The 21,632-nt window shown below is 45.0% G+C and overlaps 1 pseudogene across 1 annotated transcript; it reads left to right on the top strand.

Moving 5' to 3' along the window:
* The first annotated feature begins 1,502 nt into the window (after nucleotides 1-1,502).
* On the top strand, nucleotides 1,503-18,222 carry LOC146007467 (uncharacterized; annotated as a pseudogene). Its single transcript, XR_014444333.1, has 4 exons — nucleotides 1,503-1,657; nucleotides 1,984-2,081; nucleotides 2,250-2,445; nucleotides 17,111-18,222. The product of XR_014444333.1 is annotated as an uncharacterized LOC146007467 (transcript).
* Nucleotides 18,223-21,632: the final 3,410 nt, after the last annotated feature.

Here is a 21,632-nt window from a genome sequence, read left to right as displayed (position 1 = left end):
GTAACATCGGGTTATGTGACCGGAGAGGTGACTGCCGAGAATGGGATATTATACAGTAACACGGGGGGATGTGACCGGAGAGGTGACTGCTGGGAATGGGACGTTATACAGTAACACCGGGGGATGTGACCGGAGAGATGACTGCTGTGAATGGGACGGTATACAGTAACACCGGGGGGATGTGACCGGAGAGAGGACTGCTGGGAATGGGACGTTATACAGTAAAACCGGGGGATGTGACCGGAGAGAGGACTGCTGGGAATGGGACGTTATACAGTAACACCGGAGGATGTGACCGGAGACTGCCGGCAATGGGATGTTATACAGCAACACCGGGGATGTGCCTGGAGAGGTGACTTTCGAGAATGGGACATTATACTGTAACACCGGGGGATGTGACCGGAGAGGTGAATGCTGGTAATAGGGCATTATACAGTAACACCGGGGGATGTGACCGGAGAGGTGACTGCTGGGAATGGGACGTTATACAGTATAACACCGGGGGATATGACCGGAGAGGTGACTGCTGGGAATGGGACATTATACAGTAACACAGGGGGATGTGACCGGAGAGGTGACTGCTGGGAATGGGACATTATACAGTAACACCGGGGGATGTGACTGCTGGGAATGGGACATTATAGAGTAACACCGGGGGATGTGACCAGAGAGGTAACTGCCGGGAATGGGACATTATACAGTAACACTGGGGGATGTGACTGCTGGGAATGGGACCGGAATGGGAATGTGACCGGAGAGGTAACTGCTGGGAATGGGACGTTATACAGTATAACACCGGGGGATATGACCGGAGAGGTGACTGCTGGGAATGGGACATTATACAGTAACACCGGGGGATTTGACCAGAGAGGTGGCTGCCGGGAATGGGACATTATACAGTAACACCGGGGGATGTGACTGCTGGGAATGGGACATTATACAGTAACACCGGGGGATGTGACCAGAGAGGTGACTGCCGGGAATGGGACATTATACAGTAACACCGGGGGATGTGACCAGAGAGGTGACTGCCGTGAATGGGACATTATACAGTAACACCGGGGGCTGTGACCGGAGAGGTGACCAATGGGAATGGGACGTTATACAGTAACACCGGGGGATGTGACCAGAGAGGTGACTGCTGGGAATGGGACATTATACAGTAACACCGGGGGGATGTGACCGGAGAGGGGACTGCTGGGAATGGGACGTTATACAGTAACACCGGGGGGATGTGACCGGAGAGGTGACTGCTGGGAATGGGACGTTATACAGTAACACCGGGGGATGTGACCGGAGAGGTGACTGCTGGGAATGGGACGTTATACAGTAACACCGGGGGATGTGACCGGAGAGGTAACTGCTGGGAATGGGATGTTATACAGTAACACCGGAGGATGTGAGTGCTGGGAATGGGACATTATACGGTAACACCGGGGGATGTGCCTGAAGAGGTGACTTCTGAGAATGGGACATTATACAGTAACACCGGGGAATGTGTCTGGGTGATGACTGTATCATTGTGTGTGTCAGGTTCCTATAAGGTGTCAGGATGTCGCTGTCTATCTCTCCATGGAGGAGTGGGAGTATATAGAGGAACACAAGGGTCTGTTCAAGGACGTGATGATGGAGATTCACCGGCCCCTCACATCACTGGGTAAGCAGAGATTACATTTTATTGCACATGGTAGAGCAGGTATGGGAGCCCCCTATATAATCGCACATCTGCTAATCGCACATGTACAATGTCCTCAGTCACTGTGTGTCTCCTACAGATGGGCCCAGTAACAGAGATACCCCAGAGAGATGTCCCCGTCCTCTGTATTCCCAGGATAATCACATATATACCATGTCCTCAGTCACTGTGCGTCTCCTACAGATGGACCCAGTAACAGAGATACCCCAGAGAGATGTCCCCGTCCTCTGTATTCCCAGGATAATCACATGTATACCATGTACTCAGTCACTGCGTGTCTCCTACAGATGGACCCAGTAACAGAGATACCCCAGAGAGATGTCCCCGTCCTCTGTATTCCCAGCATTGTACAGAGGAGACTCACAGGACCCCACAGGTTCATCAGGTAGGTGGGAATTAGGGTCTCCCCAATATACCAAAGTGACTGTCACTATATGAATTGCAGCAGTTGTGTGTGTGTGTGTGTGTGTGTGTGAGTGTGTGTGTCTGTCTTATACAATGATATTCTATCTCCATAACATCAGACATTACTAATGTGATTTTTTTTTTTTAGGTTTATTGTGAAGATTTGTCTGATATTAAGGCCGAAGAAATAAAGGGAGAAGAAGAGACGGATGTGACTGATATTAAGGCAGAAGGAGAAGAGTCTTGTGTGACAGATAAGAAAGAAGATACAGAGACAGAAGACACATATATGAGGGATGATCAGCAGTGTAAGGGGGAGGAAATCCCTACAGATACCAGCACAGGTGAGGAATAATCACTTATTACACACTATCTGACCTGCCCGGGAAAACCTGGGAGTTTTATTTATTTTTATTCCAAAATTGCTGTAAAATTTCGTCTTATGCTGCGCCAAAGGCCCAAGATTGTAAATTGTTAAAACATTCACCGTAATGTTAGTGTTTGCATTGACACTCAATGACCGCAATTAGATCAGGTGTGGTGGTGGGGTTTCAAACACACCGCTCCTGACTTGTGTGCATACTTGCCTACCTGACCCTCTCCATGCAGGAGAAAATGCTCTGTTCCTGGACTTCCCTGTAATGTATGACTGCCATCACCTGTGGGGAGCTGGGTAATTGATAAGAAAAGGTGTCACCATAGGTGATGGCAATCATACATTACAGGGAAGTCCAGGTACAGAGCACTTTCTCCCGCATGGAGAGGGTCAGGTAGGCAAGTATGCTTGTGTGTTGATGAATTCTACATGCACTCCTGAGATTTAGCACCTATAATTCATTTCTTTTTTCTGTGTGCTGTACTGTTTTTGTGTATGTGGTGTTATGTATGTGTTGTGTTGTGTGTTTCTCTCCCGGGACGGGGGTGTCCAAATGACCGCCCTGGCGCCGGAGACCCCACCCCTGTTCACTGCCCCGCTGACAACCTAAATTACCTCCTGTGTGCAGCCAGCAGGGGTCCGGTGACAGGCAGCGGGGTTCCGAGAAGCCGCTGTAGCGGCAGCTTGACTCCGTCCGTCTCTCCTCTCTCCTACTAGTGCGGCGTCGGGAAGCGCTGGTGATGACTTCGAAAAGACTTGCCGGACGCTAATTGGCTGACCCCGCTGGCTGTCCCCGGACCTGAGAGCGCCCCCCCCCCCCTCCAGCGCCCGGTGCGCGTGCCCCCCCCCCCTAATTACGGCCCTGCTCTGGTGTATCTCATACATCAGGAGCCATCAGCCCCTATTATACTCCTGCTCTCCCCCTCACACCATGTCACTGTGTGTTACCAGCCCAGAGATCTAACCAGTCTCCTCCCCACCGCTGGTATATATCTGCTCCTGGTGTCTTAAGGACTTCCTTTTCCTGTAACTCCCGGTGCTGTAAAGTGACCTGTCGCTTTGCAGCATCACTTTACTGCACTAGGGGTCACAGCACAGCAGGAGGCCCTGTAGACTGGAAGCAATCCCCTGGGGTGGTGAGTGTGATTGTTTTTTACACTGTGATCAGCATGTGTGACACTGGACACGCACAGATGATCATCCTGGCCCCATCCCCGCACAGCTCTCTCTGCCTAGGAACAGAGAGAGCTGTGCAGAAGCCCAGAATTTGCACCTGAGCTCTGTGATTCCCCAGCTGAAGCTGCATTATTATCACAGGGTATTTGACTATTTTTTTTTTTTTAGTTAATTTGGCTAGAGCACGTTTCTCAGGTATAAGTATGGGAGATGTGATCTGCTTACAAAAAAAAAATGCGAATTGAAGGGTTTTGATCAGGTTTATCATGAAAATTTAACCAATTAAAGATAGCGCATGTATACCAATGTATAAAGTTTTTTTATTAAAAGACAATAATTAAAAATACATTAGTTAATATCAACCTTGTAATAAACCTATTAGGTATAATTGCCCCTTAGGCAAAATGTCCCGTTGACAATTAGCAATGTCCCAAGACCCGTGCTAATCACAGTCTCTAACTGGCGCTTAGGGACCAATAGTCAATATAAATCCTGTAGGGTAAAACACATGTGCAGATCTAATGTTACTTGAATGGTATGCTTCCCAGAGCAAAAGATCTCACCACTTGTCTTTCCCTCTTTAGAGGATATTAATTGCGGGCATTGATGGTTTTGTAATTCCACGCAAGAAAGTCTCCACACAGATGTATTTGCGGCCGTCTCAGACTCGGCGCTTACGGGGTCCTAGCAGTATCCGTTTGGCAGTGTGTGGGCTCCCGGCTCCGTCTAGGTTGAGCGGTCCTCTGCAGCCGCACACCACGTGGCTGGCAGGTGCTGTGTCAGTAGTATTAGCCATGTCCTTCCTGCTATACCTCAACCCTCAGCGCCGCACATCAGTTTCCTGACGGGCACCGGATGGGTGATCGGGCAGGTCCTAAGGTTAGGACGGTGGGGTTTTGATTGCCGGGGCTGAGGAGACGTAATGGCAAGTCTCTGTGGAGATGGCAAGGGTGATGATATGCTCCTGGGTGGCCCAAGGAGGTGAGAGAACCTCTTTTCTTGACGCGTTTCTCCGTCTATGTATTCAGACGGTTTCCTCAGAAGGTATAAGAACCCATATACTTTGCCTGTCTTATAAAGCACTCCTGCCCAATCAGCCTGGGGCTTTCATTTGCATACACCTGTTGTTTAATTAACTGTATATCCAGGTGTAATCAACCTATGAAGTTTTCACTTTTTAGGTATTCTCATTTTCTCCTTCACCCACCTGTGACACCTCACTGGACTAACAGTGGGGAATAGAAGGGCGACTGCAGGGAGCATGGGCACTTTAAGAATTTTGTGGCCAGCTCCTCCCCTTCTACTTCCCCCAGACAGTCAGTCTTATGTTGTGGGGAGGAGAATTTATGTTCAGGAGAATTTCTTTATTTTTTGATTTTTTTTTTACTATACAATCAGCAAGAGGAGGGTCAGACAGCCTCTGCCCTCTGTCTGACCCTGCCGTTGGAGCTGCCAGGGGGACCAGTTCGCAGCTGCATGCGGCTTGTGCTCTGGCCCCGGCTGAGGAAACCACAGTTTCCGGAGTGGACAGAGACACCGATGCGTGCGGCGCGTGTCCTGATCTCCCACCAGCCACACTACCCACCGGCCAGCCTGGCAGGGGTGAGTAGAGCCCGGTCCCTCTACTAGAGAGGGTGCCACTGCAGTGGCGTATATAAACAAGCAGGGCGGCACTCGCAGCCGTGCAGCCATGAGAGGTCAGTCGGATTCTCCTCTGGGCCCAGGACAACGCTCAGGCTATTTCCGCAGTATTCTTCCCAGGGGTCGAAAACTGGGAGGCAGACTTCCTGAGCCGCCACGACATGCACCCCCGGAGAGTGGTGTCTGCATCCTCAGGTGTTCGAGCAACTGGTGAGGAGGTGGGGTCTCCCTCCATTCAACCTCATGGCGTCTGGACACAATCACCAGTTGCCACTATACGGAGCTCGGACTCGAGATCCATGAGCAGTGGGAGTAGATGCCCTGACAATGCCTTGGCCTTACCGGTTTGTGTATCTGTTTCCTCCATTCCCTCTGCTTCCGCGACTGCTACAGCGCATTCAGAGGGAGGCGGCCACGGTTATTCTGATAGCACCGTATTGGCCGCGCAGGTCTTGGTACACAAACCTCACGTCCATGCTCGTCAACGAACCATGGCCATTGCCTCTGCAGGAGGATCTGCTCAGTCAAGGCCCTTTCTACCATCAGAGCCTGGAACATCATTTGACGGCGTGGGTACTGAGAAGTCCATCCTGAGGAAGGCAGGGATTCCGGCTACAGTTATCCCTATGATGCTGAGGGCCAGGAAAGAGGTGACATCTCTCCACTATTACCGTATCTGGAGAGCTTACATCAATTGGTGGGAGGGGCGGGGTGTCTCACCAAAGTTGTTCAAAAAGTCGAGACTCCTTCTCTTCTTACAAGCAGGCCTGTCCACAGGCTTAAGGCTGGGCTCCCTCAAGGTACAAGTATCGGCCTTGTCTGTATATTTCCAGAGCCGTTTGTCCTTACTTTTGGAGGTACAGACCTTTTTCCATGGGGTCCTCCGTATTCAACGCCCTTTTAGGGCTCCTACCGCACCATGGGACTTGGATTTGGTTTTAACCTTTCTCCAATCCTCTTTGTTCGAACCTCTAGAATCGGTGGAATTAAAATATCTTGCATGGAAGACTGTGCTCCTTTTGGCCTTGCCCTCCGCAAGGAGGGTCTGTGACCTAGGTAGGGGCGCTTTCTTGTAAACCACCATTCCTGATCTTTCACCCGGACAGGACGGAACCTGCAAGGCTTTTCTGCCTAAAGTGGTTACAGCCTTTCACATAAACCAGCCCATTGTAGTCCCGGCATCTGAGGGGGATTCTCCGGCTGACGAGTTTTTGGATGTGGTGCAGACCCTCCATATCTATGTAGAAAGGACGGCCTCCATTAGAAAGACTGATGCTTTGTTCATGGTCTACGATCCGGTAAAAAGAGATTGGCCTGCAACCAAACAGACGCTATCTCGGTGGATTCGTCTGACCATCAGACAGGCGTACATCGCGGAGGTTCGTCATCCTCCTTCTACCATATCGGCGCACTCTACGCGCTCGGAAGGTCCCTCTTGGGCGGCTGTCCAAGGGGTTTCCATTCAGCAGCTCTGCCGGGCTGCTACCTGGTCGAGTAGGAAGACCTTTGTCAGGTTCTACCAATTTGATACCATTACAGACCCTGCTTCTCAGTTTGGTCGCGTGGTTTTGATGGGATCTCAGTGCTGTCCCGCCTGTGTTGGGAGCTCTGGGACGTCGCCTCTGTTACTCCAGTGAAACCTGGTGGATGAAGGAGAAAACGGGATTTTGTACTTACCGTTAAATCCTTTTCTCCGATTACACAGGTGTCACTGGACGCCCGCCTCGGCGCTGAAGTTCTTGTTTGCTTCATTCAGACCAATTTGTTTTCTTTGGTTTTCTACAGCACCATAGGTCTGTTCCAGTAAGATTAGAGTTTGTCAGTTGGCTTTGCTGAAACTCTCCACGATGGTATGTGTGGTCTAGTTTGTGTTTCCTGACCTTTTTCAATTTCAGTTCTTTTCTTATGTTGTTCTGTGTAAAGGTGCCCATACACGTTACAATTATTGTATACAATATCGCATCTCATCGCTTATCGGTTTTGCAATGAGATCAGATGAGATAAGATCTAGTACAAAAAGTATGTGCTGCACATTTTTTGTACTAGATCTCATCTCCTCTCATCTTATCGCAAAACCGAGATGCGATGAGATGCGATATTGTATACAATAATTGTAACGTCCTCATCAATTAGATTGTTCACGGTGGTATAAACATGTAAAAGAGATATATGAACAACAATGGTGAAGTATGTCCAAATAGTTCCTTATTTTTCTTTCTTTAACCGAAACAATTCTTCACCCGTGTGCCTGGGTCTAAGAAGTTTGTGCCGGTTAACCCTTTGCCAAGATAGAAGGTTAGCGTACCAAACTCACATGAGCGTGGGTATAGAAAAGCCTATCAAGGTATCTTTAAAAAGGCCAATATACAATTCTCCCTGTGTGTAGTCTGTGCTTCCAGAGCCCTGCAGGAAATGGGGTGCGTACCCAAACTCACTCATAAACGAGGATGTATATTCCTATCAAGGTATCTTTTTGGAGGCCAGACGATGGATATTTTTTCACACAAGAATTTCTTTAATATAAACTCCTCCAAAACAGGATACAAACAAACAATGAAAGGTAGTGAGGACATATACAGTGGATTCCAGACTTTCAGATGGGCAGATGTTTAACAGCAAAGAAAATTTACAACCTGGAATAAGGTCCGGACTTGTGTCCCAGGTGTATCTTGCTTCAAGCCACAGTCTGTTGATCTGGATCCAGGGTTATCCTCCTTCTCTGCTTTCCTACGCGTTTCGACCCCTCCTGGGTCTTTTTCAAGGTGTGCAGAGTGCTGTATGGCATGGGTTTATATACCATATAGACAGGAAATTAATTTACTTCCGGTTTCCTGTTCTGTCAATTTTAATGTTTCCCTAATACATTTATTTCGAACACTTGTAAAACATACTAGATATATATAATAGCGCTGTGAGGAGCCAAACAATCCCATACACGGGATTTGCACAAGATATATTAATTCAATCAATCCCCAAATTCCGTTTTAATGGAGCGCAGACTCCATATTGTGGAGTGCGTTCCATCTGAACGCTTCCGCGTTCCACCTGTACTCCTGAAACTGAGTTTCCGGCGGATGTAAGATTTGGACCGCAAACCCGGAAGTCCTTGCGTATCACACATAGAAGCGGGCGTGACGCTCGTCTTTTTATGTGAATGTGGAGCGCATATTTGCGTTTCACCAGTTTGAATGGGGAAACCACTCAATGTGGTACAAACGGGCATTTAGAAGTGCAAATAAGCAGTGATAAAGTGCAAAAAAATGTATCGCTCCTGACAGCGGTATTTATATATTTACAATGCATAACAATCCATTTACATATTCATTGGTAACAGGCAGTTCATTGATAAAAGTTAATCCATAAAATTAATCAGTAAAATATCAGATAAAACACATCAATTAAAAATATCGAGTATATAAGAAAGATTACAAAAGTACAAAAATACACTTGTAAAATATCATTATAAAAATACACTATTAAAATACATGGATGAATTAGAGGGTCCACAGGTACTGAAAAAGAAGAAAAGACGGGTTGACTGTATGACACGGATAATATCAGTTTTACAAGAACCACTTTAATTCAAAATCACTGTTGTGTCCACTTGGTGACAGTGTTTTGAAATCAAAGATGTATTGCATTTCACATTTGGCCAAACTGCTCGCAATATCTTTATCTCTAAGATCTGCGGACACCATTTTGAGCCCAAAAAAACCTCTCAGGTATGACGGTGAACAATTATGTTTTTCTTTGAAATGGGCTGACAGGGCATGGGACTCTACCCCTTTTTTATATTTCGAATGTGCTCTGCTATGCGGATTTTTAATGGCCGTGAAGTGCGTCCTATGTAGAACTTTTCACAAGCACATTTAATGGCATAAACCACATTTTGGCTATTACATGTTATAAAGTTATTAATTTTTGCCGTTTTACCATTGATGACAACTTCAGTGATCTTACTTTTTTCACTTTGAATATGTTTACAAGGAAGGCATAACCCGCACCTATAGAAACCTATCGATCTAATACTGCCCGGACGTCCTTCTGGTTTCAGTCTACTGGCAGTAAGTTTGGATCTTAGGTTCGGTGCCTTCTTGTAAATACACACTGGTTTATTTGGTATTATATCCTTAAGGATTGGATCCTTTTTTAGGATTGGCCAGTGTTTATTGATAGATTTTTCTATTTCTCTGTATTTACAGTTATATCCTGTAACAAAAGCAAATTCAAAATTCTTGCCATCCTTATTTTTAGTTTTGGTGCTTGGTTGAAAAAGGGCCTTGCTATCCATATCTTCTATTGTTTGTCTAGTTGTATCTAATTGCTCTTTTTCATACCCGCAAGCTTGAAATTTCTCCTGCATTTCATTCACCTGTGTGGTAAATACATTGGGTTCTGTGCAATTTCTTTTTAGCCTTTTCATCTGCCCACTGGGTATCGATTTTAGCCAGTTTTTATGATGGCAGCTATTGGCTTGTATATAAGAGCCAGAGTCTGTGGGCTTGGTGAAATTTTTTGTATGTATCTCATTTTGTTTGATATATACAGTGATATCTAAAAAGTTAATAGTGACCCTACTCTTCTCATAACACAATTTAATATTCATGTCATTCACATTTAGGGATGCACAAAAATCTTCAAGTTTGTGTTCCTCTCCACGCCAGATAAAAAAAATGTCATCAATATATCTGACGTAGGACACAAGGTTCGTCCCGTACTCCGCATTAGTCCAGATGGTGTTGGATTCCCACTCTCCCATAAAGAGGTTTGCGTAGCTCGGGGCGAACCTTGTGCCCATTGCCGTCCCTGTGTTTTGTATATAAAATTCATCCTTAAACAGAAAGAAATTATTCTTTAAAATAAACATAATTCCTTCTAAAATAAATTCCTGTAGATTGATATCAATTTCGGAGTTTTGTAGAGCCTTTTTTACCGCCATAAGACCTTGACCGTGGTCAATAATTGTGTATAAAGAAGACACATCGGCAGTCACCAAAATGTCTCCTTCTTGCCATGCGACCTTTTCTAGGCTTTTTAAAAATTCACTTGTGTCTTTCAAATGTGATCTATTACGAGTGACCAAAGGCTGGAGGTAATAATCTATAAATTGGGATTAATTCGCCGTCAGGGAGCCCACCCCTGATATGATGGGCCTCCCTGGCGGGTTCTCCAAATCTTTGTGTATCTTTGGTAACACATATATAACCGGGGTAATGGGGTTGACCGGAATTAAAAACTTAGATTCAGTTTCAGTGATTACCTGATTTTGACAGAAATTCTGTATTAGTATTTTCGGTACTCTTTACTTAGAAGGGCGCCCATCTCGGGCATCTCGGGCATTGAATGCACTAAAAAAATCAGGTGCGATGCGACAGACGAGATGCCCGAGATTTCCCATAGGGAACAATGTTAAATGTCTCAATTGACCCGATTTTCCTGTTCAATGCCTCAATTGACCCGATTTTTCCATAGGAAACAATGTTAAATGGGCCACAGAGGCCAAATAGGCACCCTGAAGTGAATAATGGCCACCCGAATTGTTAACGCCACCCCACGATCAACGTCAACCCGAAGCGTGGCGAGCGCAGCGAGCCCGCGAGGGGCGGCGGTACGCGTCCTACGACCTTTTCATACCCCCACTATCCACGTTGGCGTGGAGTTGAGAATAGAAAGTGTGGCGAGCGCAGCGAGCCACCGAGCCCGAAGCGTGGCGAGCGCAGCGAGCCCCGCGAGGGGACGCGGATACCTTCACAGGTATCCGCGTCCCCTCGCGGGCTTCACAGCTGTCCGCGTACCCTCGCGGGGCTCGCTGCGCTCGCCACGCTTCGGGCTCGGTGGCTCGCTGCGCTCGCCACACTTTCTATTCTCAACTCCACGCCGACGTGGATAGTGGGGGTATGAAAAGGTCGTAGGACGCGTACCGCCGCCCCTCGCGGGCTCAATGCGCTCGCCACGCATCGGGTTGACGTTGATCGTGGGGTGGCGTTAACAATTCGGGTGGCCATTATACACTTCAGGGTGCCTATTTGGCCTCTGTGGCCCATTTAACATTGTTTCCTATGGAAAAATCGGGTCAATTGAGGCATTGAACAGGAAAATTGGGTCAATTGAGACATTTAACATTGTTCCCTATGGGAAATCTCGGGCATCTCGTCGGTTGATCGCACCCGATTTTTTAGTGCATTCAATGCCCGAGATGCCCGAGATTTTTTACTAACGATGCCCACGATCAAAATCGTGGGCGCCCTTCTAAGTAAAGAGTACCGTATTTTCAGTTTCCCTACTGTAGATTCTGTCGGGTCTTTTTTCAGTTTACTGTAAACTGTAGCATCTTTAAGTTGTCTGTATACTTCTCTTTCGTAGAAGTCCAGATCCATCACTACAACACCCCCCCCCCCCCCCTTTATCCGCAGGCTTAATTATTAAACTTTTATCAGCTTTCAATTCCTTTACCGCCTTTCTATACCCACGCTCATGTGAGTTTGGTGGGTTAACCGGCACAAACTTCTTAGACCCAGGCACACGGGTGAAGAATTGTTTCGGTTAAAGAAAGAAAAATAAGGAACTATTTGGACATACTTCACCATTGTTGTTCATATATCTCTTTTACATGTTTATACCACCGTGAACAATCTAATTGATGAGGACCTACTTAAATCCAATTGAGGACAAGTGTGGAAAACTGTACCTTTTGAAGGGAAGTAATATTAGCGCCAGTATTGTCTCCGTCTGAATTGTGTATTTCTTGTATTGTTTTGGGAGAGTGGTGTCTCTCTCAGGCGTTGAGATTATTTTGGCTGCTGCGCCAGAGGGTGTACTCTCTCATCGATTTTTCTAAATAATTGTAACGTGTATGGGCACCTTAAGAGTGTTTTGTTTGTACTCATCTCCTCCTGGGAAGTGTTTTTCCTATCTTCCAGCTCCCTCCGGGCACAATTCTGTTGACTGTCTGGGGGAAGTAGAAGGGGAGGAGCTGGCCACACTGTCTCTGAAAATTATTAAAGTGCCCATGCTCCCTGCAGTCGCCCTTCTATTCCCCACTGTAACTCCAGTGACACCTGTGGAATTGGAGAAAAGGCTTTAACGGTAAGTACAAAATCCTGTTATTTGGAGCAATTCTATTTAAACATACATAACAATTATGACCTCATATTATACAATATATAAAAAATGCATATACATACACAAATAAAAGTATCTATAAGTATTGGCATCACTGAACGTAATTACCTTACTTCACTTTATTTACATTAATTAGTCCTCAACATTAATTGTTTATTCACATTCATTTGAGCCAGCTCTTGGCTCGACGGTAAAGACCCGGACCTTCAGTTTACACCAACCTTCCGATTGCTGGTTCGAGTCACACATCAGACCAAACCCAACTGTGGGTGTGTATAAATAGATTTCTTTTTTATATTATTTTATATTGATTTTTTAGAATATTTTATATTGTGCCAGGCATAAAAGGCTATATAATTAAAAGTGGTAACATAAAGATATATAATAATAATAAATGTTAATTTAACCATAATCAAAATATAAATGAGAATAAATAAATAAAGATAAAAAATCAAAAATAGTAAATAAATAAAAATAAATCTAAAAATAAATAAAAATCCAAATAAAATAAAAAATGTAAAATAAATGTAAATAAAGATAAAAAGAAAAATATTTATACACACCCACAGTTTGGTTTGGTCTGATGTGTGACTCGAACCAGCAAGAGCTGGATTAAATGAATGTGAATAAACAATTTAATGTTGAGAACTAGTAATGTTATTAAAGTGAAGTAAGGTGATTACGTTCAGCGATGCCAATACTTATAGATACTTTTATTTGTGTATGCATTTTTTTTATATATAGTATAATATGAGTTTATAATTATGTATGTTTAAATAGAATTGCTCCAAATAATGAGAAGAGCTAAAAAGTGCAAAACTTCATAGGTTGATTACACCTGGAGATAGTTAATTAAACAACAGGTGTATGCAAATGAAAGCCCCAGGCTGATTGGGCAGGAGTGCTTTATAAGACAGGCAGAGGATATGGGTTATTATACCTTCGGAGGAAACTGTCTGAATACATAGACGGAGAAACGTGTCAAGTAAAAGAGGTTTTCTCACCCCCTTGGGCCACCCAGGAGCATATCATCACCCTTGCCATCTCCACAGAGACTTGCCATTACGTCTCCTCAGCCGCGGCAATCAAAACCCCACCGTCCTAACCTTAGGACCTGCCCGATCACCCATCTGGTGCCCGTCAGGAAACTGATGTGCGGTGCTGAGGGTTGAGGTATAGCAGGAGGGGCACGGCTAATAATACTGACACAGCACCTGCCAGCCACGTGGTGTGCGGCTGCAGAGGACCGCTCAACCTAGACGGAGCCGGGAGGCCACACACTGCCAAACGGATACTGCTAGGACCCCGTAAGCGCCGAGTCTGAGACGGCCGCAAATACATCTGTGTGGAGACTTTCTTGCGTGGAATTACAAAACCATCAATGCCCGCAATTAATATCCTCTAAAGAGGGAAAGACAAGTGGTGAAATATTTTGCTCTGGGAAGCATACCATTCAAGTAACATTAGATCTGCACATGTGTTTACCCTACAGGATTTATATTGACTATTGGTCCCTAAGCGCCAATTAGAGACTGTGTGATTAGCACGGGTCTTGGGACATTGCTAATTGTCAACGGGACATTTTGCCTAAGGGGCAATTATACTGAATAGGTTTATTACAAGGTTGATATTAACTAATGTATTTTTAATTATTGCCTTTTAATAAAACTTCATACATTGGTATACATGCGCTCTCTTTAATTTGGTTCTTTTTTCGCTCTTTAACTACTGTTGCCTTGGTAGCTGCACATATATACCAATCATAAGCACTCATAGTGAATTGTGATATATATATATATATATTTGGAGTAATTGATTATTTAGAAGTTTTGCGCCTGAACTATTATTATTTTGCTTTCATAAAAACTGCTCCAAAAGCCCGCTAGTACATTCAGGGGAAACTAAAATAATGTAAAAATACCCTTTATCGCATTATTTTGGTAAAAATAATGTAAATGGGATCTTCTATTTGGAGGTGGCTGATGGGATACAGAGGGGAGAGACTGGGGATCATAGATAGGGGATTTAGAGGGGAGAGACTGGAGATCATGGAGAAGGGTTACAGAGCAGAGAGACTGAGGATCATAGAGAGGGGATTTAGAGGGGAGAGACTGGGGATCATAGAGAGGGGGGTACAGAGCAGAGAGACTGGGGATCATAGAGCGGAGAGACTGGGGATCATAGAGAGGGGGGTACAGAGCGGAGAGACTGGAGATCATAGAGAGGGGGGTACAGAGCAGAGAGACTGGGGATCATAGAGGGGATTTAGAGGGGAGAGACTGGGGATCATAGAGAGGGGATTTAGAGGGGAGAGACTGGGGATCATAGAGAGGGGGGTACAGAGCAGAGAGACTGGGGATCATAGAGGGGATTTAGAGGGGAGAGACTGGGGATCATAGAGAGGGGATTTAGAGGGGAGAGACTGGGGATCATAGAGAGGGGATGCAGAGCAGAGAGACTGGGGATCATAGAGAGGGGATACAGAGGGGAGAGACTGGAGATCATAGAGAGGGGTTACAGAGCAGAGAGACTGAGGATCATAGAGAGGGGGTACAGAGCGGAGAGACTGGGGATCATAGAGAAGGGGGTACAGAGCGGAGAGACTGGGGATCATAGAGAGGGGGGTACAGAGCGGAGAGACTGGGGATCATAGAGAGGGGGTACAGAGCGGTGAGACTGGGGATCATAGAGAGGGGGTACAGAGCCGAGAGACTGGAGATCATAGAGAGGGGGTACAGAGCGGAGAGACTGGGGATCATAGAGAGGGGTTACAGAGCAGAGAGACTGGGGATCATAGAGAGGGGTTACAGAGCAGAGAGACTGGAGATCATAGAGAGGGGGTACAGAGCAGAGAGACTGAGGATCATAGAGAGGGGATACAGAGCGGAGAGACTGAGGATCATAGAGAGGGGATACAGAGTGACAGCAGGAAAGCATTAGTAAGGAATTGGGGTATCAGAGTCTGACTGATACATCAGAGAGAGATGAACAGCCTGGGCGGGGAATGTTCCCATGGTGGTGGGCAAAGTCTTGCAGGCCTGAGTGGGAGGAGGTAATTAGGTGGGAGGTGAGGTGCCTGTCATTGTCATTGGACAGAGATGGAAGTTGGGGAGAAGACATAGGAGCAGGTTACAGTAACCCAGTCTGGTCTGTAACCAGTGATTGGATGAGAGTCTTAGGGCCCTATTCAGACCTGCTCGCTGTGCTGCGTGATTTCCCAGGGATCAGGATAACACCGCCCCTCTGAGCGCACTCTGCCCTCTCCGACCCTGTGCAGGGATACGTACGGGTACACATCCATCCGCTAGCGCCCGCACAGAGAAGAAATCATTTGGTTACCTACCATGGAATGATTGGTCCTGTCCCTGACGCTCACAGCCGCCACGTAACCCGGAATCACTCGGCGGCTGTGCGTCAGGTGCGCACACGCGGTTCCCTGCTGTTATTTATTACATCTCTATTAGATATGGACAATTCCGGTACTTGTGTATTATCACGGTGCCCCGATATTAATCGCATCGCATGCCATACACCGGATGCACACCGATGCGATGTAAAATTGTATAAGCCCCCTAATGGGTGCTTGCAATGTTACATGCACCCCCAGCATGAACGTCAACCCGAAGCGTGGCGAGCCCCGCGAGGGGACGCGTATTACTTTAAATGTATTCCGCGTCCCCTCGCCGGGCTCGGTGGCTCGCTACGCTCGCCACACTATATAATATAAACTTCGCGCCGACGTGGATAGTGGGGATATGAAAAGGTCGGAGGACGCGTACCACCGCCCCTCGCGGGCTCGCCACTCTTCGTGTTCACGTTCATAGTGGGGGTGCATGTAACATTGTAAGCCCCCATTAGGGTGCTTATACAATTTAAAATTGCATCGTATGGCATTGTATGCCATATACAATTTTAACATTGTATGACATCGGGGGAAATCTTATTGCTTTGCAAACCATCGCATGCCTTATGGTCTGCGATGCGATGGGCGCCGTGATAATACAAGTACCACAATTCCTCCTGCTCTGATGCGTTTTCTACTCCTTTACGGTTTCCACTATTTTCTATCCGATTTATCATTCGATCAACACTGGCTTCAGGCAGGAGATGGACATGGACTGGAACGCTGCAGTGATACATTAGATTTCCGCTATATAGTCTTGGCTGCTATCACTATTTATCTATATGATTTGCATTGGGATCCAATCTGCATCTAATGTGCAAAAACCATTTGATGACCATTCGATTTTCTATTCGATTTTGCTTCTATAAAGCCTATCTCACCATGTGTATGCTCTATTAGACATATATATCTGTGGATGGATTGTTCTCCATACACCCTGCCCAATCCATAGTGACTGATGTCACAAATGGGCGGGTACAATTACATGCGCCGGCCAATTCCACTGCACATCACCGCTGCCTATTGCAGCCGGGTGTATGGGAGGTCAGGAGATATCACACACAGCACCATGCACTATCTAGCTTTAGGTATGTTGACCATTGGCTGTGTTGCAGAGCTGACGCGATATGTCTGGTCATTTACAGACCTATCGCTGGCTGACAGACCATCGATATATCGGCCAGTGTGTGCGCAGCATTAGACATGTTCAGTTTAAGTGATAAAACATCCATGAACATTTCCTTCTCAATGTAAACAATTCTGTCTGTTGTCATTCATCTGTTTCCTGTAGATGGGCGCACAAGCAGGAATACCTCGGAGGGAGATCTCATTGTGTCTCCAGGTTATATACTAGAAGATAAGAACATCAGACAAGAGTGTCCAGAAGAAAAACACATTATCCCCAATACACACCCAACATTTCCCATTGCAGATATTTCATCTGGTCCCTCTAGTCATGAGGAACCTTCTCCTGATCATTCAGACCTTACTACACACAGTACAGACCATAAAGATGATACAGTATCATCCAGTTCTGAGTTTGGTAAGAGTTCTATACATCCGTCAGATTCTGTTTTACATCAGAGTCATCAAACAGGGGAGAAACCATTTCCATGCTCTGAGTGTGGGAAATGTTTTAGCAATAAAGACCGTCTAGTTAAACATGTGAGACTTCACACAGGCGAGAAATTACTTTCATGCTCTGAATGGGATAAATATTTTACAGATAAATCAGCTTTTATTACACATAAGAGAAGTCACACAGGTGTGAAACCATATTCATGCTCTGAATGTGGGAAATGTTTTAGAGATAAATCGACTCTTCTTAAACATGAGAGAATTCACACAGGTGAGAAACCATTTTCATGTTCTGAATGTGGGAAATGCTTTAGCGAAAAATCAAATCAAGTTAGACATGAGAGACACAGGTGAGAAACCATTTTCATGTTCTGAATGTGGGAAATGCTTTAGCGAAAAATCAAATCTTGTTACACATAAGAGAAGTCACACAGGTGAGAAACCATTTTCATGCTCTGAATGTGGGAAATGTTTTGCACGTAAATCATCTCTTGTTACACATAAGAGAAGTCACACAAGTGTGAAACCACATTCATGCTCTGAATGTGGGAAATGTTTTAGAAGGAAATCAAATCTTCTTAACCATGAGAGAAGTCACACAGGTGTGAAACCATTTTCATGCTCTGAATGTGGGAAATGTTTTAGAAGGAAATCAAATCTTGTTATACATGAGAGAAGTCACACAGGTGTGAAACCATTTTCATGTTTGGAATGTGGGAAATGTTTTACACATAAATCAGCTGTTCATAAACACCAGAAAACTCACACACAAATAGTATAGGGTGAGATTTAATAGGATGAGATTTTCAGAAAGTGAGAGATTTGGTGAGAAATCTCCAGTTTTTATAAAGCGGCAATCATTTACACTTCAAAATCAAACTGGTTTAGCAGTGTTAATGATTGCCGTTTTAAAAAAACTGGAGATATCTCACCAAATCTCTCACTTTCTGAATCTCTCATCCTATTACATCTCACCCTTAATTTTAATTAACTGATCTACATGAAACGGACGCATCAATACTAAATTCCTCTATCATCCATTGTATGTGGATTCTTAGATACAGTGTCTAGGTAAACTTTCCTATGCCGAAGTTGAATGTCTAACAGGTTCAAATGTCGACATGTGTTTTTAACATTTTTTGGTGTCAGTGTTGACATGGACTCCCAATTAGTGTAAAGCGTAACCTCTTGGTTCCCTCTCCACCCTTGGTGCAAGTTACACACATGTAATACAGGCGGCCCCATCTGATTGGCTGAATGCATCTGTCATTTATGCTGATGTTCCAGTTCTATTGCTGCTGTGATGTATTCCCATGGTTACAGTGACATGAGCGATCAGTGTGCAATAAGACTCCATGTCTCCTAGTCTGACTGTATATGGGAAAACAGCTGGTGTATGTATTACTGAGTCATTTTATAACCGCATTGTTGTACCTGTGCTTTATGTATAACAGCCTCTCTGTAATATATATGTAATAAATACACAGTGTGACCCTGTACTGTAATGTGTGTGGTGTATACTGATATTTGGGCCATCACTATGACTCTGCGCCTCTTGTCACACCCCGGGCACCTATGTAGGAGGTGCATGTGCTGGGATTGCCGAGCCGGCCACGTTCTGTGGTACTCACAGCCCACGGGCCCAGCACCATGCAACTTTATGGATCCCATTTGGCATCCGGTACTTAGACACAACTCCCGGCCACCTCCACATGAGCCCCATAATGTGGGATCTGTTACTCTGTCACTGTAGTCAGAGCTGGAAGATAATGTGTTCCCACAGGGCAGGTGCCGGTGTCTGATGCTATGTGGCAGGATCCCCCATTATATAACATGAGACACATAGGGGGAAATGTAGTAAGACGGGCGTATACGGCAGATCCCGATACAAATGGAAAAAAATTAGATTGTCCGTATAAGACCCAATAATACGAATGAACCATACATTTACAGAGATGTCATATTCTCATTTGTATTTTCCGATGATGTAGTCCATATTCTGTTACCGGTGGGTTAAAGTTCGAGGGGACCAAGATGGCTGGATCCTAGAAAAGTACTTCAATAAATTACTTTAGTTTTAAAGTACACTTACTGTATTTGCTGGCATATAAAACTACCTTTTTCCCCCTGAAAAACATGCCTCCAAGTGGGAGGGTCGTCTTATGCGCCGGGTGCACTTATATAAAGTGCAATAGTTCAAGCTATGTTTATGCGCAATCAAACCACAGTGCAGCTAACATACAGGACCACAGAGTAGATACACCTCGAACTACTCAAAAAGACAAATGCAGCAAAAGATGGAGTGGAACTGAAAGATAGCGCTCAGTGGTATCTAAGTACAGAGGGTGTATAGCCTCAAATAAAAATATTTTTATACAAAACCATATACAACTGGTCATGTGTCGCACAGGATTTGAATATCATGGATGGATTTAATATTTCACATAGATCCAAATAGATTCTCCCCTATTAGGCATAAAGGGGAGACACAATAGGGAAAAACATGGTGCAGATCATTATGGTAAAAAAGGTTTTAATATGGAGGATACACTTACAAAGTGTTGACGATAATAAAAGCGTGTAACAATGAAACCAAGGCAAAGCAGCAGGCATAAAGATGTTCTCGGAAGTCTCCTGTCCAGGGTCCCTTCGTCCGGAATCAAGGGGGGTTCAGTCCAGGATCTTCCTCCACCGTGGATACTGCTACCCGGAAGTCAAGTGTCCAAACGCAAATACACACGCTTAACGCGTTTCGGAAAACAAAGTTCCTTCTTCAGAAGCGTGATAAAATGTCCCCAGGCAGGCATATATACACCTCCTATCATTAAAACACATACAATACATCTGCCGCTAATCGGCATACAATATCCGGATTCCATGTGAAGAAAGATGGTGGTGCGTTCCATATGCCGGAAGTACGTCACCCCATGCGTTCCATTAGCCGGAAGTGATCGCGATACAGTGGTTTAGACGTAGCTGTGCGTTCCAGCCTTCTGGCGCTTGCGTTCCAATTCTTTCTTTAAGGCAATACCTCACAATTTGGATCAATAAATATGTTTGTAATGATTGCTCACAGGGAAAACGGATATTGTGTACATAAATTATCAAAACACATAAGATCTGTAAAAAAACTAAAAGATTTGTTAGAGTACAATCCAAAATATTATGATGCCAGCACCAAATAGAAGAAAAAGAAAAGAGCAGTGAGAACTTGAAGAGTAGAACAAATTTTTAACTCAACAAGGGTTTCAACTCAAAATCCCCATTGAGGCCTTTGGGTACCAATGTCCCCAATTTATGGATCCAGCGCATCTCTGTCCTTGAGAGACGTTTGGCTAGATCATTGGTTCAAGTTTTGGGGATAATTTGTTCCATTGCACAAAAGTTTGAAATATGGCTTTCCTTCGAGTTGTGAACAACCCTAAAATGTGCTGATACAGTATGTGTTCTTAACTGTTTCCGGATGTTGTATATGTGTTCAGCAGTACGTGCTTTTAATTGTCTACTAGTTTTGCCTATATAGGCCAAGCCGCAACTGCATTGAAGCAGATATACAACGTTTCTGGAATGACATGTCAACATTTTTTAATTGATACACTGGTGCCATTTATCATCAACTGCTCTATTTTTCTATTTTTGGCCTTTACTGTTTTACAGGCCAAACAGGAGCCACAGCGATGGAACCCAATGGTTCTAATCGCTTGACGGGGTTTCTCCTCTGTTGAACTATGTACCAGATGATCTCGTAATGATTGTGCTTTTTTATAAATAAATTGAGGTTTGTCTGGTAACTCTGGACCTATAACGGGATCATTTTGAAGGAGATACCAGTTGGTCTTAAAGACCCGCTCTATATCCACTTGAACCTATCATTAGTTTCCTTAGGTTTGGTTTTTACTTCCAATAAGCTGGTTCTCTCAATTTGGTTAATTCGCTCTTTTGCTTTATTAAGGATTTGGCTCGAATAACCCTTAACCTGCAATCGATCCGAAACTTCTTGTATTTGGGATTCGCAGACAGAGGGGTCGGTGCAATTCCGCTTGATGCGGGTGAATTGCCCAAAAGGAATGGCATCAAGCCAGTTTTTATGATGCTGACTGGTGGTGTAAATGAAGCTGTTAGAATCCGTTTCCTCTACCCCCCATGGCAGCTACCAATGGGTTAAGTCCTGCAGGGTAGTATTCTGGAAAGGAAACAAAGAGAACACTTGGCCCTACATAAGCCCCTCCCTTCTA

Source organism: Crinia signifera, chromosome 6, assembly GCF_055691185.1.
Source record: "Crinia signifera chromosome 6, ASM5569118v1, whole genome shotgun sequence".
In the NCBI taxonomy this organism is placed as follows: domain Eukaryota; kingdom Metazoa; phylum Chordata; class Amphibia; order Anura; family Myobatrachidae; genus Crinia; species Crinia signifera.
The sequence above is the reverse complement of the archived record's forward strand: the minus strand, read 5'-3'. Positions and strand labels throughout refer to the sequence as shown.